The sequence below is a fragment of the Myotis lucifugus genome, unplaced genomic scaffold, assembly GCF_000147115.1.
Source record: "Myotis lucifugus unplaced genomic scaffold, Myoluc2.0 scaffold_14, whole genome shotgun sequence".
Lineage (NCBI taxonomy): Eukaryota > Metazoa > Chordata > Mammalia > Chiroptera > Vespertilionidae > Myotis > Myotis lucifugus.
The window spans coordinates 9,048,889-9,064,273 of record NW_005871062.1 but is presented as its reverse complement, the minus strand read 5'-3'; the positions used below and the strand labels follow the sequence as shown (position 1 = coordinate 9,064,273).

General features: G+C 43.2%; 1 long non-coding RNA gene across 1 annotated transcript; it reads right to left on the bottom strand.

Moving 5' to 3' along the window:
* Positions 1–3,003: 3,003 nt before the first annotated feature.
* LOC106696378 lies at positions 3,004–14,760 on the bottom strand. The gene is made up of 3 exons (XR_002828203.1): positions 13,905–14,760; positions 3,182–3,320; positions 3,004–3,082 (listed from the first exon to the last, which is right to left on the bottom strand). It is a non-coding gene; the product is annotated as an uncharacterized LOC106696378 (long non-coding RNA).
* Between the last annotated feature and the right edge of the window lie 625 nt (positions 14,761–15,385).

Below are 15,385 nucleotides of genomic sequence, written 5' to 3'. Positions count from 1 at the left end.
ACAGGGCAGATGCTGTGCTGGGGAGTCTTGCTTTGACTGAGAGGTTAGGCCAATTGTTCTCTGTGATCCCTCCAACTCAGAGACCATGATTATCTCCTGGTCTCTCTGGTCTTTCTGATCTACTTCCCTCACCATTTTTGCTGCCTTTGACTTTCTATTTCCTCTGTGAGCAGCATTAGGGTTTTAGATTTGGAAATATTTCTGTAATGATTGATAGTCTGGTTAAATGAAAAGTAGGAGGAGAGAACATTTAGGAACAAAGACAGTTTTATTACTCTTAGGGACACACAGTAACCTGTTAAGTTGGGGAAGAAGCAGGAACCTGGTCTGGTGTGTTAGAAAGTCCTGTAAATGCTACAGCAAATGGCTTATTCTTTGCTACTGTTTAACATGTAAGCACAACTGCTAAAGGCCTTTGTTCTCGAATGGACCAGCATCTTCCTTATTTATGCAATTCTTTTGTTAGCTACAGATTTCAAGAAAATTCTCCCTATAAGAATTTTATATCATAAACTACTTTCTGGATTCATAATTTAAGTGTTTTGCTGACTTGGTTATATGAAATTTGGTGTAGATGTTTTATTTATTTCTTGACTCCAGAAAAGCCATTTTCTTCAGGAAAATATTGTTCACGCATAGTTAGTGTTGCAGCTGGGAGGTCATAGGACAGTTGAATCTCCACAGTGGAGTGGGCAGTGGAGCTATTTCCAGTATTTTGTTCTGTTAGAGTAGCAATTATGCATCTGTCTCACAGTGCCCCACCTCAACATCCCAACACCCATTATTTCAGAAACCTCCACCTAGACAGAGGCACAAAATAGAACTCGGCAGGTCCAGGTGGAAGCGGGAGGGATTGGGTAGGAGTGAGTAACGTTTTTGGTTAGGTTCCCTGAGGCTGGAGTCCTTGCCCAGCCCTGAGGATGACAGTGGGGATGTGAAGACTAAGGGTTCAGGCCGTGAGTTCTGGGGCTTTTGGAATCTAGTGGGTCAATGGAGGCAGGAAGACCTGTAGAGACAGCAGCAATGGCTCTTCAAATCTTAGGGACTGGCCAGTGAGGCCAAGCCGGACAGAAAGGCAGGGGCTGAAAAGACAACAGGAGCCTGCAAGCAGTTGCAAAGCATCTGTGGCCTCATCCTCTGGGGCTGCTACCCCACTGCAAGCCCCAGTCCTTGCTGCAGCGATGTTGAACCCACATCTCCTCCACCTCCTTGCCTAGCCCCACCCAGGTATGACCTTGAAACTTTGGCTCAGGACAGCATCTGCCTGAGGCCAGATGATGGACTTGTTCCTGGGGGTCTACATTCTGGGGAGAGGAGCCAGACAACTCTGATGTGAAGTTCACGCCTTCACTTTCCATTTGCCCTTTCATTCCAAACCTGCTTCCTCTCCAGGTCTCTTCTGTCTCAGGGTGCTCATCTACAGGCTTCAGATTCTGAGTTGTTCTAAAGCCCTGGCTTCACTCTGTCCTTCAGAGTTCCTGCCCTCTAGCGTGGTGTGCTGCAGTGGCTCCCAGACTTTCATGAGCACACAGATTTATCTATAGCCCGGATCATAGACAGTCAGAATTCAGGGTCCCACTCTCAGGACTTCTGAGTGGGGCCCAGGCATCTGGACCTCAGAGGTTTCTGATGTAAGCAGTCCATGGGCCACACTTGGAGAAACACTAATTTAGAGAAGAGAGCATATTGGGGTAGGAGAGAGACAGAACTGAGTTACTTACTGTGTTACTTGTTGAGCAAGTTAATTACCATGTCTGAGACTTTGTTTTCTCACCTATAAAATGCTAACCACTTCATAGGAGAGTTTTCAGATGTCAGTGAGATGATAGATACATAATGTTTAGCAAGGGTTTATTTTATAGGAATTTTGGCTTCCTCTCACCCTCTTTTAACACCTGGAAAGTGGCAACAGAGACCTTCAATTCTTACCAGTCCTGGCATATCAGTGGAAGCTCCCTGGCAGTGGGCAAGTGTGGAAAGGTTACAGGGTAGTCTAGAGGAGCATCTGTGTCTCCAGTGCCTGTGGCTGATCAGACAATCTGGATTTCTCAAGCGATAGCATGAAACCACTAAGAAGTCAGAGGTCAGCAATCTGCTGTCATTTTTATTTGTAGTAAACCACAATCAGGACATACATATACACAGTACATTACAGAATAAGTCCACGGCACTCTGTGCAGGCAGACGGGCAGGCTGGAACAGGCAACCACCACCACAGAACAACATATCTGTGGGTGGGGGAGGCAGTGGAGGTGGACAAGCAAGGAGGGAAGGATCTGGACCCTGGCACTGTGCTAACTATTTACTGCCTCAGTCCCGGTTGGTAGAGCCTACATTTCTGGGCTGCAGTTAATGTGTTTTGGGACCTGTAGCTTCGACTTGTGCCCAGGGTCACCCCCAAACACTGAGGTTTAGCTAAGCTCCCTAAAAGGAAGCAGTGTTTTCCATTAGTGGGAATGAATTCTCTCCTAACACACTGGCAGTTAGAAAGGGTAAAATAGGTTTGATACATGGAAGGGAAAATACTTACACTTTAGGGATTGAGTGTGTCTATAGATGTGTGTGTGTGTGTGTGTGTGTGTGTGTGTGTGTGTGTGTGTGTATACCTAGGTGGAAGGCATATCAAAGAGTTTCCTTGTAGTGTGTTTTGTTCCATGTTGGCCCCCCAAATTAGTTGATTTCTGAGCATGGCCAATCCTCAAGAGGGAAGGTAGATCTTGGCTGAGGGTTGGCAGTAGCCTTCCTAGGTCAGCAGGGCTGGGGGAAGACCCAGGGGAACGAGAACCCTGCCCTCTCTCTGATGGCCTTAGTATTTGCCCCAGGTGAAGGCAAGGTCATTGAAGTGGGAAGGTCTTTAGAGCCTCCTTGTTTGGTAGAAAGAGAGGGCCCAGAAGGCTAAAGGACATGCCCAAGGCCATGTGGCTGAGACAGGACTGTAGCCCACTCCCCGTGTTGCTCTTGTTTCCCAGGCAGGGTTCTTCATCCCTCATACCATCATGGGATGTGGAATGGCTCCCTTCCTCAGCAGCCTCTAGGGAACATTTGTCAGACTTTTCCAAGATAGAGGGGTCTTACTTGTTTTCTGAAGAAAGAGAAAAGCATCCATCAGAACCCCCTTAGCTGGTGGCTTCTTGGAATTATGATTACTTGCTAACAATAACAACTTCTCTGTGATAGCTACCGAGCATTGAGGACGATGGTACAGAGAGGCACAAATGATTCTTCCCATTTTATGAAAGAGGGCAGCTGTGCTGTAAGCTGGGTCAGCAACTTGCTGTAGGATCCTCTTCTTTTCAGTTCACTCTCCTGCCTCTTGCTATCTAGAGAAGAAATAAATAATAAATAAAGTGTTGCATTTTTTGAAATCACCTCCTTTTCAGGTGACCTAGTCACTAGACACACTGCCTCTATCAAGACTGTAAGCCAGGGAAGGGAGTGTGTGTGTGTAGGGTGAGAGATTAAAAAACAAAAAGACCGTAAGCTACCTTGGTAGGTTTCCACAGATCAAAAAGGGCAATATCTGGAGCATTAGGCACTGTCCAAGTGTAGACATGGCTTACCCCTACCCAGGTGCCCGGGAGAATGGCTTTGGAGAAAATTATGTATGTGGTGACATAGGCACCAATGCTGAATGGCCACCATTCTTTATTCAACCATAATCATCAGAGCACAGACATTATACAATGCTGGCTACCAACTCTGTATGCAAGATTGGATTCAATGACATCTGAAGAAGGGCCTTTCCAACAGGAGGGGCCTATGATCCTGGCTCAATGGACTTTTCATGTTTATTGAAATAGTCTATCAGAAATTGTGACTCCAGTTGGGTTATACTTATGGGTTTTTGCTTACTTGTTCTGTTTTTGTTGATTTTACAGAAGCTAATCCCTCTTAACTTCCATGGCGTCTAGTCCCTTCTTGGTTCCTGATTCTGTTGTTACATGAAAACAAATATCCTTATGATCTGGATGTTCAACTATGTCACTTTGGGTTAAACTTCCTATCAGTTCTATACCCACACAGGTACTTTATGGCTGAGATGTGACTCAAAAGGTAATGAGAAAAAGAATAGTAGTAATGAACAGAGGGGTTTGAGTTAGACATTAAGGACAATTTGTTGAAGGGAGAAGTTGTGAGACACTTGAATACACCCTGAAATTAGGCTCTGGATACTGTCCTCTGATCTTTCTTGGGCCTTTTAAACACAGATTTGCCTGGAGTTAACAACGTGGGCAGATATTCTGATTTTATGTATGGCCATTCTAAAATAGAGTCATGGGGAGGAAAAAGAAGAAAAATAGCATGAGAATAAAAGAAGAAAAAGTGAAAGAAGCAGGAACTAGGGGTGAGTGGAAGTTGTGAAAAGCAGAATATGATGGGAAAAGATGAGAGGTAAGAGGATTGCATTGAGCCATGTTAAGTTAGGGGGCAGTGCCTGGCAAATAGACATTGTTAAATAACAAAATATATATTAATGAATAAGTGAATAATTGTATTAGTCCTCCTCTCCAGCCCCGTTGTACATGTAGGAAAACAGATATCATAGGACTTGCCCAGGTCCTTGTCAGGCCAGGAAGTGGAGTTGGTCCCATGTGAGAAGCAGGGATGTGCTGAGCAGAGGTTGAGGAATGCACTTCCGGACCTGATGCTGTGTGGGCAGGAAGTGCCTTGGGTCATGGTCTATGAACTCAGTAAGGAGACTGAGAACAAGCACCGACTGAGACCCCAATCTTCTCTGGCATTGCCTCCAGCAGCTGGGGCCAGAGCAACTGAGGCAGCAGAGCAGAGCATCACATCATCATGGGTCCTCCCATTTCTTCAACGGCTGGAGAAAAACCAAGTCCTAACCTAAACCTTCCCTTCGCCTCTGGGAAGCCATGTAAAACACCCACTGAGTTTGGAGGTTGGGTCGCTTCACTTCTCTTTGTTTCCTGAGTACAGTTCCCAAAAGTTTCTTCTTGGCCTCCAGAAAATGAAGTCTGGGAAAGGAAAGGAGTTCTCTCCACATCAATTGGAGGCAGGATCAATTTCCTGAAGATGACCTGCCTTTGAGAATATCCAACAGATTTCCATAAATGTCCTTAATTTTTCCTTTGTGGGGAGATGGGAACTCCCATTTATTTCATCTCTCTCTCTGCCCTAGACCCTGTTCACCAACATCTCAGAAGGGACATTGAAATTGGAGCCCTCTGAGATGTCAAGGAGGCTTCTGTCCTCAGATCCCATTTTATTCCTCTTATTGCTCCTCTGTGGTGATCCAAAGAGCTGAGAAAAGGAGCAGTGCCACCACGAAAGGGGCTCAACACATGCAAGTGAACTTGGTCTTTTGAATACTTATTTCCCCCCATCAGGAAGCTGTGCCACTTTTAATCACTGGAATGTAGGAGGGAACATTATGCTTCCTCGACTACTGCTACACACGGCTAAGGCACAGCAGTACAAGTAAGCCTCTCTGTTTCGAGGAGATAGAGAAAAGAAAAATCATGTTGCCTACACAAGGCAATGGGAGGGTGCAGAGACCCGGCCACCATCCCTCTCCTGGGAAGGCCTGCCAATAGCTCTTACATAAGCTCCAATGAGCTCATGTGTTTTCACACCCATCTGCAGATCCTGGGCATCAGGGCCAGGGGTTAGGTTGGAGGAAAGAGATCAGAAGAGACTGTGTTCTTTCAAAGAAGGGGTGCTCTGGAAAGAAAACAAGTTCCTACACTCAAGATGGTGAAAATAATTTTCATTTGACTAACACGGACGTTCATTGCTCATGGCAGCAACGTTAGGCAAAGAGAAGGTGATGCTTGGTCTATGGACGCCATGGTATGTGTAGGGGGCGGCTATAGGGTTAAGCTTCGGACTGACCTGTTGGCAAAGCCACAAATAAGTTCCAGCTTAGAGGGCACAGTCCTCTTAGCATAATTAGGCTTGACCTTATGATGCTCCCTAGATCTTATATGGGTAGCTAATGGGCTGTGGGAGATGCAGCAAGTGCTGCCAAAACAAATGAAACTCACAAGAACATTGTAACTATAATGACCACTACCTTGTTTACCTCTGGCTATAAAATAAAGGCTCAGCTTGCCGTCTGGATCTCTCTCTGTGGCCTCAGCCAGGCACAGGAAGATCCACCTAGATCCAGCTTATTCTCGTTGTCTGTCTTTTCTACATCCTTCGCCGCCCCCCCCACCCCCCCAGGCTCACCAAACCCTTGGCTGTGCGGGCCCAGCACATGAGCTTAACCCTATAGCCGCTCCCTACAGTATGGGGGAAGGGAGTGTGGGGTGGAATGTTTAATGAATCAAAGGTATGCAGATAGGCACTGAGGGGATGGTTAAGAAAGCTTTTCCTTCTTAATGTGTGGGAAGCTAGATGGGTGCTGGGTTAGGTTTGCCAGCCACAGCTGGGAATCAGGCCACGGTTGAGTATCAGGCCTTGATTTCCAGTTGTTGCCATCAGCTAGGCAGTTCTTGAATAGGAAACTCATTCCATTTATTGACTGAGACAGGATGAATATTCTGGAACCTGCTGTCTCATTTTACCTGCTTCCCTTTTGTTTGGCAGAATCACTGAGCCAGCAGACTTTTGCAAGCAAACTAACCAACATCTTGCCTATATCTTGTCCAGAACATCTGCAGTTTGCCTGCCCTGACCCCAGTAGCTAAGCACAGAGCAAGTGTAATAATACCCACTTCCCTTTCACTTTGCCTCCTGAAAATAAAATCTCATCCTGCATGAGGGAGCCAACGTCTCTCAACCAGGCTTCCCAGACATTCTCTTGGGGGTTGACACACTTCCAGTTCAGTTGTGTCCCAGTGGAGGGGGAGGATCTGTCTGTGCATCTCAGCTGCTTACCCCTCCCCCAGACTAGCTCCATATTCTTCACTTATGGAGGCAATGATGAGAATGTGTTTTAATCTGACTAAATGAATCTGCAGATATGATGTTTCACCTGTCCAAAATAATACTGTGCCCAATCTTTCTGTAACTGCTAATGCTTTAAACAATTTTTATTTAAAAAATAAGGAACACACAGTATTCAGGTAAATTTCTAACTCCTCCAAGTACTTTGCATTTTCTCTCCGGCATCATTCGTGCTTATAACACTTCCCAACTCAGTGTCTTCTGAGAATTTAGTTAATGTGCTGTTTACCTTTGTCTTTCCAGATCCATCAGGAACATTTTGAGTACAGCCAAACCTTCCTTAGAGTGATACCTGATTAACTTCTATTTGTGACAACTGGAGTCAGTCAGTTGGGAAATGACTGAGCTCATATACTCAACACTCTGACATCTTTCTCCAGCAACGTGGAGGACACACACAAGCTTTAACACTTAAAGGATCTCCCATGATGATGTATGTGCAATATTTTGGTGTGAGATGTCATGACATCTATAATTCACTTAAAATATTTTGATGAAAGAAAAGATAAAACAAATATGGCAAAATGATAAGAACTGTTGACTCTAAGTGACAGATATGTGGGTTCTCATTATACTCACGGCTCTGCTTTTCCATATGTTTGAATATTTTCATAATAAAAAGAAATGATTACCAGATGTTCTAATTCCAGGAAGTGTATTTAACTGGGGATAGGGGAGCTTCAGGAGGCTGATAGGGAGTGGATGAAGGTGGAAATTGCTTCATCCTCTTAGGTTTATGATCATTTCCTTAATGCCTGGTGGTAGCAGAGTATGATGACAGCAAGCCCCAAACAATTCACTGACATCCTCTATTATTAACACCCTCCATGCATATGTGGTTCTCTAAGTGAAAAGATTTAGTTCTCAATCCTTTTACCTCAAGAGTGTTGGGGAGAGAGGAAATATTCAACAGGAAATGTTTTCTTTTTTTGAAGATCATGCCATTTTCTGGTAACCAATAGGTACCAGTTCTCTTAAAAAAATAAAAAAATATAAACAAATAAATTAATTAATTACTGTTGTCTAGTTCTTCAACAGAAAATGCTGACTTTCTGGAATCTCTTTCTGGATTGACACTTACACTGTGGGGTTAATAAATTCCTTTCTTTTTGTACTGTCTAAGGTAAAAAGAAATAACCATTTTATTATCCCTTACCTTGTAATTCTTAGTAAGACTCCATTTTAAAAATAATTTTTTTTGGAAAGGAAAAAATTAATAAAATTTTTTTTGGGGGGGCATTATTTTAGAAGCAGTCTTTAACCCCAAATTATAATTCATCTAAGAGATTTTTAAAAGACCACTTCAAACTTCCATTCCACCTTCCACTATCAGTTACTAAGTCAGATGTTTGACTACCTGACCTCATTTCACTGCTCCTGATCTTTAAAAAAATTATTTTTATTTTTATTTATTTCAGAGAGGAAGGGAGAGGGAGAGATAGAAACATCAATGATGAGAGAGAAGCATTGATTGGCTGCCTCCTGCACGTCCACTACTGGGGATTGAGCCTGCAATCTGGGCATGTACCCTTGACTGGAATCAAACCCGGGACCCTTCAGTCTGTAGGCTGACAATCTATCCACTGAGCCAAACCAGCTAGAGCTCACTGCTCTTGATCTTTAACATGGTCTCTGTGAATCTTTTAATATGATGTTTCATATTATGTGAATGCTCTGATCTCGTAGAGTTCTTCATTGGGCATTCATTGTTGGCTGTCTATTCTCTGAGTAGTGGCTTAGGATATGGCCAAGCTGGTGCCTTGGAGAGTGAACCTAAGAAAAAGGGAGGTGGGTAAGGTGTGCATGGACCTTCTGCTGCCCACATCTGCCCCTTCTCCTCAGTGTGCCTCTGTGCCCAAATGAATGGTACTTGCCACTTCTGCTCTGTGGAAGAGGGAGGAGAGAGACTTGGATTTTCAGTTTGAGAAGGAAGTCATGTACAGGGGATTGGTTTGGGGGTAGCAAATCCCTGTCACCATGCTTGAAGCTCAGAGGAACCAGTGAGGGCACCGCAGGTGTGAACATGGACTTTGAAGGCAGATACTGACAGATCTGAATCCTGGATCTTCCCCCATGAGGTTTGCTCTCATTTGTTTCTCAGTTTCCTCATTTGTCAAATGGGGAACCACATAGCACCAACCTCAGGTTCTTGTGAAGTTTAAAAGTGGTCTAAAAGTGGCTTTGGCCTGGCTGGTGAGGCTCAGTGGTTGAGTGTTGGACCTATGAACCAGGAGGTCACATTTCAATTCCTGGTCAGGGCACATGTACAGGTTGTGGGCTCAATCCCCCAGTGTGGGGGGAGGGCATGCAGGAGATAGCTAATCAATGATCCTCTCTCATTATTGATATTTCTATCTCTCCCTCCCTCTCCCTCTCTAAAATCAATAAAAATATATTTAAAAAAGTAATAGGCTTTGGACTGGACAATAAATGATAGTTGCTATTTAGGAATGATTTTATCAATGCCTGGAAATTTCTATTTTACCATTAACTCAACTTTATGCTTTAAAAATAAAAGATTCCTCAGTCCCCTTTTCCATTTTTAGACCACAGTGCTCATGCTCATCTCCCTTGCCCAAATAAATCTGCTAAAAAATTTTCAGTTCTCTATCTCTTTTCATCTCATGAATCTGTATCTTATTATGTGGGTCTCTTACTGTGTTGTAACTCCACTTGTGTGCTGTTTTTTTATTCTTTGTCAATTCTGACCTGATCTCTAAGAAGTAGAATGCAAATATTTCTGTCTTTCTGTCCAAGTTGAATTTCATATTTTCTGAATCATGAAGCTGCCCTCCATGTGACCTAGAAAGCCCTTTGATGATCCATATTTAGCTGTATCCATCAGTCAACAGATGTCTGGGTAGTTAAAGGCCCCCATGAGCTCCCTCTACATCCTGTGGTTTCAAGTTCCTGAGTTGTTAGTTAAAAAGCTTTCATCCCCCCTCCCCCACCTCCCTCCCTATCTATTCCAGGGTAGAAAGACAGATACTCACTATACTTACTGTACCTATTAATTCATTTAACAAATATTTACTCATTAGCTACTACACATTAAATACTGGGTTAGATGTTATCCTCTTTGTTTCCAAATTGCATTTAGAGTAGTCCTCCATATTTCCGGATTACTTCTCTAGAATCTGCATTGAGCATCCAATTAAATGGTCTCTTCTATTTGCAGTGTTTCCTGACCCTGGGAGACTTGGAGGCTTAATTGCAAACTCTGATGCCTTGCTATAATGTACCTGCCCTTGCCTCCACAGATTTCAGGATAACATAGGTTTATCATTGGCTCCATCTAAGGGAGTTTAGTTAGTACGTGAGGCTGCAGGGCTCTGCTTGCCATCCTGCACCATGGACATGAAGAATAAAGTGGTAGCAAGGGTGGAATGCCCAGCAAGTGAAGCAGCTAATTTCCAAAAACCTTTGGTTTTCTATGTCCCTGGTTTCCCACAGAGATGTCCATGAAGAAAAATTCCTCTCTGTTTTTTGAGCTTTCTGGATCTTCCCATTAGATTGCTTCTCTTGGCATGTGAAAGGCAGCCTGCCATTCTGTTCTCCTGTGGAACACAGATGGCCCAGCCCACGCCTATCGCTAATGAGGATCACATGCAAAGCCTTCTTGCTGGAGGTTCCTTTCCACAACCCTAGCTCTCCTTCCCCAAGCAGGCCAGTCACTGCTGACCGTGGCATTTCAGTCTGAGAAGGGTGCTTGGGGCTCTCTTCCTCACAGAGATAAATAGAAAATTTATTATGTAGGCCTTGGGAAATGAGTCCCATTCAGTTAGCATTTGAAACATTGATGATTAAGGGATGACTGCCAATTTGATTGCAAGAATGAGGTAGTGGGTTCCAGCTGTCCATGGAGGTTGTTGAATTTAAATGTGGGCAAGCACTGGAAGTTCTTAAATAGGAATATGATTAGATGGATATACAGAGGTTGACCAGATAGGAGATTACAATGTCATGTAACCTCACCCAGGATGATAGCAGGGTGGGAAATAGTTATATAAGAATGTTAAAGACACTAAAATATAGTAGAAAAGCATACATTTTGATGTGAGAAAGAGCCATGTCAAATCCCAGCTCTATCACTCACTATCTATCTGATCTTGGATAAGTACTTCACCTTTCTATATACTAATTCCTTACCTGTGAAATAAGTACAATGCCCATATGGTAGGCTACTCTAAGGTTTAAATGGGATAGCACATGAAAAGACTTTGATGCAGTGCCTTGTACCCAGTAAGCAATACATGGGAATTCCCTTTTCTGTCTCCCTTCTCTGTTTCCTCTCTGTAGTAGAAAGTTACATGATGCACTCCAATATGCTGGAATATCAGGTGAGCTAAAAACAATGGCCCCATGTGCAATTCTGTACAATTTTGCTCTTCTTTTCTTTCTAAAATTTGATTGATATTCAAGATGTGGGATAGTTTCTTTTTCATTGTTATTGCAAGTCAGATGCAGGTCTGGTATTTGTGACCAGGAAAAGAATTCCAAACTGCTAATATGGACCTCGATAGAAATGCAAAATTTCTTTTTGTCTTAATACTTTAACTCATTCCTTCAATTCTCACAGCTACCAAGGAGAGATCACTGCCACTGGCTGCCCTTGAGGGTACAATGAGTCAGATTAGTCCTCCCATGTATAAGTGTGGTACAACTGGTCAGTATCCACTTATTCAGACATCTCTCTGGGAGTCACTTTTCATTCTTTCAAAAAACAAGAGAAGCCAAGGTATACTGTTCAAAAAGAAGTAATAGAACTATTGATTTAACATTAATGCTTACAAAAACACTTCAACAGCTTTTTGAACAAGGTAGAACAACCACTGCTTGTTTCCCACCCAACTGGGTCAAGGCTTTCCCTATAAGAGCTGGTGGCTGTTCATTCCCCCACAAGGTAGCACTCGCCTTATTAGGTCAGCTCTAAGAGCAGTCATTGAATTGAGTAAAAATAGACTTCTTTACAACTGTGCTGTGTAAACCGAGTTCTGTTCTCTGGAGTTACACAGATGAAGCCTGACCCCTGTCAGCTATCATGTTTTCTCCTTAATTTTCCCCCAATCCCAATCCCTTCAGAGGGCAGGGTCCAGAACCAAGGTTCTTGCTTGAAGACATGAAGAACAATGGGAACAATCAAAGTAGTTAAACAATCACATAGAAGAAACAAGAAAGAGTTTCTTAAGAATGGACACTCCTTACCCGAGAAAATTACTTTTTGGAAGAATATTGCAGAGGATGTTTACTTTCATGTTCCCATCTTTCCACAAAACAAAAAGAAGAAATAGTGGGCTTAAGGCAGGGTTTCTAATCTATAGATGTTTGCAGACAAATAAAGGTCCCTATGGCTCTTTACCGTGAGTTCTTAGAGATAAGCCCCTGTATGCATCTCCTAGAAGGGGATCTAGTACTTGACCACAGAACTTTTTTTTTTTCATGGAGCATTTTATGGATACTAGTATTTTGTGAAACACATTTAGGTAATTATGGTTTCAGATATTCTGTTTGAAATAACTTCCTGATTGATTATTGCTGGATCCGGGAACTGGTGGCCAAGAAACACTAGGATGGTTCCTTGCTTGGAGAGTTGGTTTCCTTGCTTGGAGACTCTTCCTCTTTCTCCCCGTCTCCCTTCCTCTCTTCCTTTAACACTAGCATTAGGCACTCACCTGTCTGGGAGTTTTGAGGGGGGGAAGGTAAGCCTGTGACATAGGGAATCTGGGAGTCTAGATCCTTCCCATCCACATGATTTCTATTTTTATGATCCCAATTGTGGTAGTATTCCATAGAAGGTACTAGCTGGGCAAGGAGGTAACTGAGAATTTTGGCCAGCAGGAAAGGGGGATGGAGATGGGAAAAGTTGATGCAATTATTTTTGGCAGGAGTTGGAACCAAAGCAGCAGGAGAGAGTAAGTTTTAAGACTCTCTGGCAAAGAAACTTCCTAATCTGTCACTGAGTATGTGTAAAAAAGTGATTAGTGGGTCTCTATATTTATCATGATTACTCACAAATATGTAATTTACATAATATATGCAGCACATTAAGTACTATGTTACCTTATATAATGTGCATATGTATAATGTATATACATGTTATGTAACGCCAGTCTGGAGGCTCTTCCAGGTTCTGCCAAGTATTTCCTAATTTATTTGGCAATTTTAACATATCTTTTCCATCTGTGGAAAGAACTCTCTTGAGAGGAGCTGGTCTCTGACCTGAAATGTAATCATCCTACTAAGTCTATCTCAATTCTCAACTCATTGGAGGAAACCCACAAAGACCAAGCCATAGCAACTCCTAGCCCATTAGTCCACGGACAACACAAGGTGTCAAAGATTCTTGTTTTATTCTTTGTATTGCTAGTGGGGTAGAAGTGTGGGGGCAGGTGAGAACATGTCAGTGGCATGGCCAGACTAAGAATAAGGTGAGGAATCAGAACTGAATTATCCCCCGACTGTCTGTGTGATTTTGAGAAGTTACTAAACCTCTATAAGCCTTGTTGTTGTGGGTTTTTTTTTCATTATTTAGATTGGAATGATAATACCTCTCTGCCAATCTCAGAGGTTGCTGTGAGGTCCACTCTGATGAGGCACTCTATAGTAAGAAATTACAGTCACAGAAGTTAAGGGATGAGTGGCAAGATCAGAATAAACAACAACCCTAGGCTTACTGAAGTTACCAAATTGGAAGTGAAATTCCACCCAAGTTTGTTATACTCTGGCTCTAAGGAAGACTTGGGACATGTCTCTCAAGCAACATTATAAGTCCTATGCACTAGAGTAGAGTGGGCAGAGGGCGAGTCTCTGACTTGTGAATCTTTGAAAATCAGTTTCATGTGTTCATAATAATGCCATGTGTCAACAGCCTCAGTGTTGGGGGATCAGGGCTGAAACACATGCAAACACTTCTGTAAATGCCTTAGCATTGGTGACCCCAAACCTGATCCTGTGTGTGTTTCAGAATCAATTGGCTTCCAAGAAGGTACCTGCTGTCATTCTGGAGCTTGTTGATCCCATCACCATGGCTCCAGTTCCTCAGGAGATTCTTCGGGCGGCCTGGTTTCCCCCTTGCCCGGTGCTCTGCACTGTTAGGTTGAGCAGGATGGTCCTAGATGTCCAGTCCACATGGTCCTAGATGACTGCTTCCTTCAGAGTTAGAATCAATTTGTACACACAATCGTAATTTTCCTTTCCTTGAACAAAGCTCCTGACTCAGTGCCAGGAGATTAGAGGAAGCTCAGCAGAGCAATGTCCAGTGAGCCCAGGTTTCCTCTTGAGGAATCTCAGAGGGGATGGAGGCCCGAGGGAGCAAGGCAAATGTTTCTTCTATCGAAGCAGCTCCACAGACATTTGCTCTCGGGAAAGGAGGGTAATGCCAGCACCAGCTGAACGAAGCCCACTGAGCTTTGCTGAGACCCTTCTGGGTCCTGGCTGGCAGTACCTCGCAGAAGATCCCTCAGCCCTCCTGGGACTTTCCACGGAGGTTATCCCTGCAGCCAGCCAGGTTGTTTCCATGCTGAGAGACTGTGATGACCATGATGAGGTGATATGTGGAGAGTTTGATGATCTGTTCAGTGCCTTAAACTCAGACCAACTTCTCATCAGTTCAGGCCAAAGAGAATCGTTGAGAAGCATCAATCATGAGGCCTCATTTTCTCATGTGGGCTTGTCCTATGCACACATGTGCTGCACATTCATTCTTCCCTGGCAACCTGGATCCAAATGGAATCATTTCTCAGTGACCAGAAATGACCCTGTTCCAAGATGTGTGGTTATTTTCTCTATCGAGTATCCTTTTTTTTTTTTTGTATCTTCTTAAGTGGCACCTATTCCCAAACCACATTAGCCAAGATATCATGGACAAGTCTCTTAATTTTCTGAGACTCGGTTTTCTTATCTGATAAATGGAAGAATAAATCATGCCCAGTATATATATCATGGTTGTTTTAATGATCCAGAATAGGAATTCTCAGTTTCTCTATGATAAGAATCTACTTTCATTTCCCTTAAATCTCACAGTCACCACAGGGCAATATGTCTTGACAAGGAAATGGTGGAATGGAGGAGTAAAAACCTTCTTTATCTTTTCCATTTTCTGTTCCTATGCTAAATATATATTTTTAAATCAGGAAAAGTCCATCAGTAAATAAATATTTATATTTATAAATATATACGCAACACATATGTACACAAATAAGACCATCAGAAGGGCCCTCAGGTCATACTCTGGGAGGACTAGGTGCAAAGAGGCTGGAGGAACCACCTGATGGTTTGTCTCCTGGTCTCCTCAGCAAACGGCCTTTCCCGCCTGACTTCTCTGCCTTCAGGAATAGACTGCCACCAGGGCTTGGAACTCAAACAGGAAACACACTTTGGCTTGAAAAAGAAAGAAGCTGGGGGTGGTTTTTTTTCCTTCCCTTTTTATACAATATTATGACACCAATTTGAAAAATAAATCCCAGTTTCT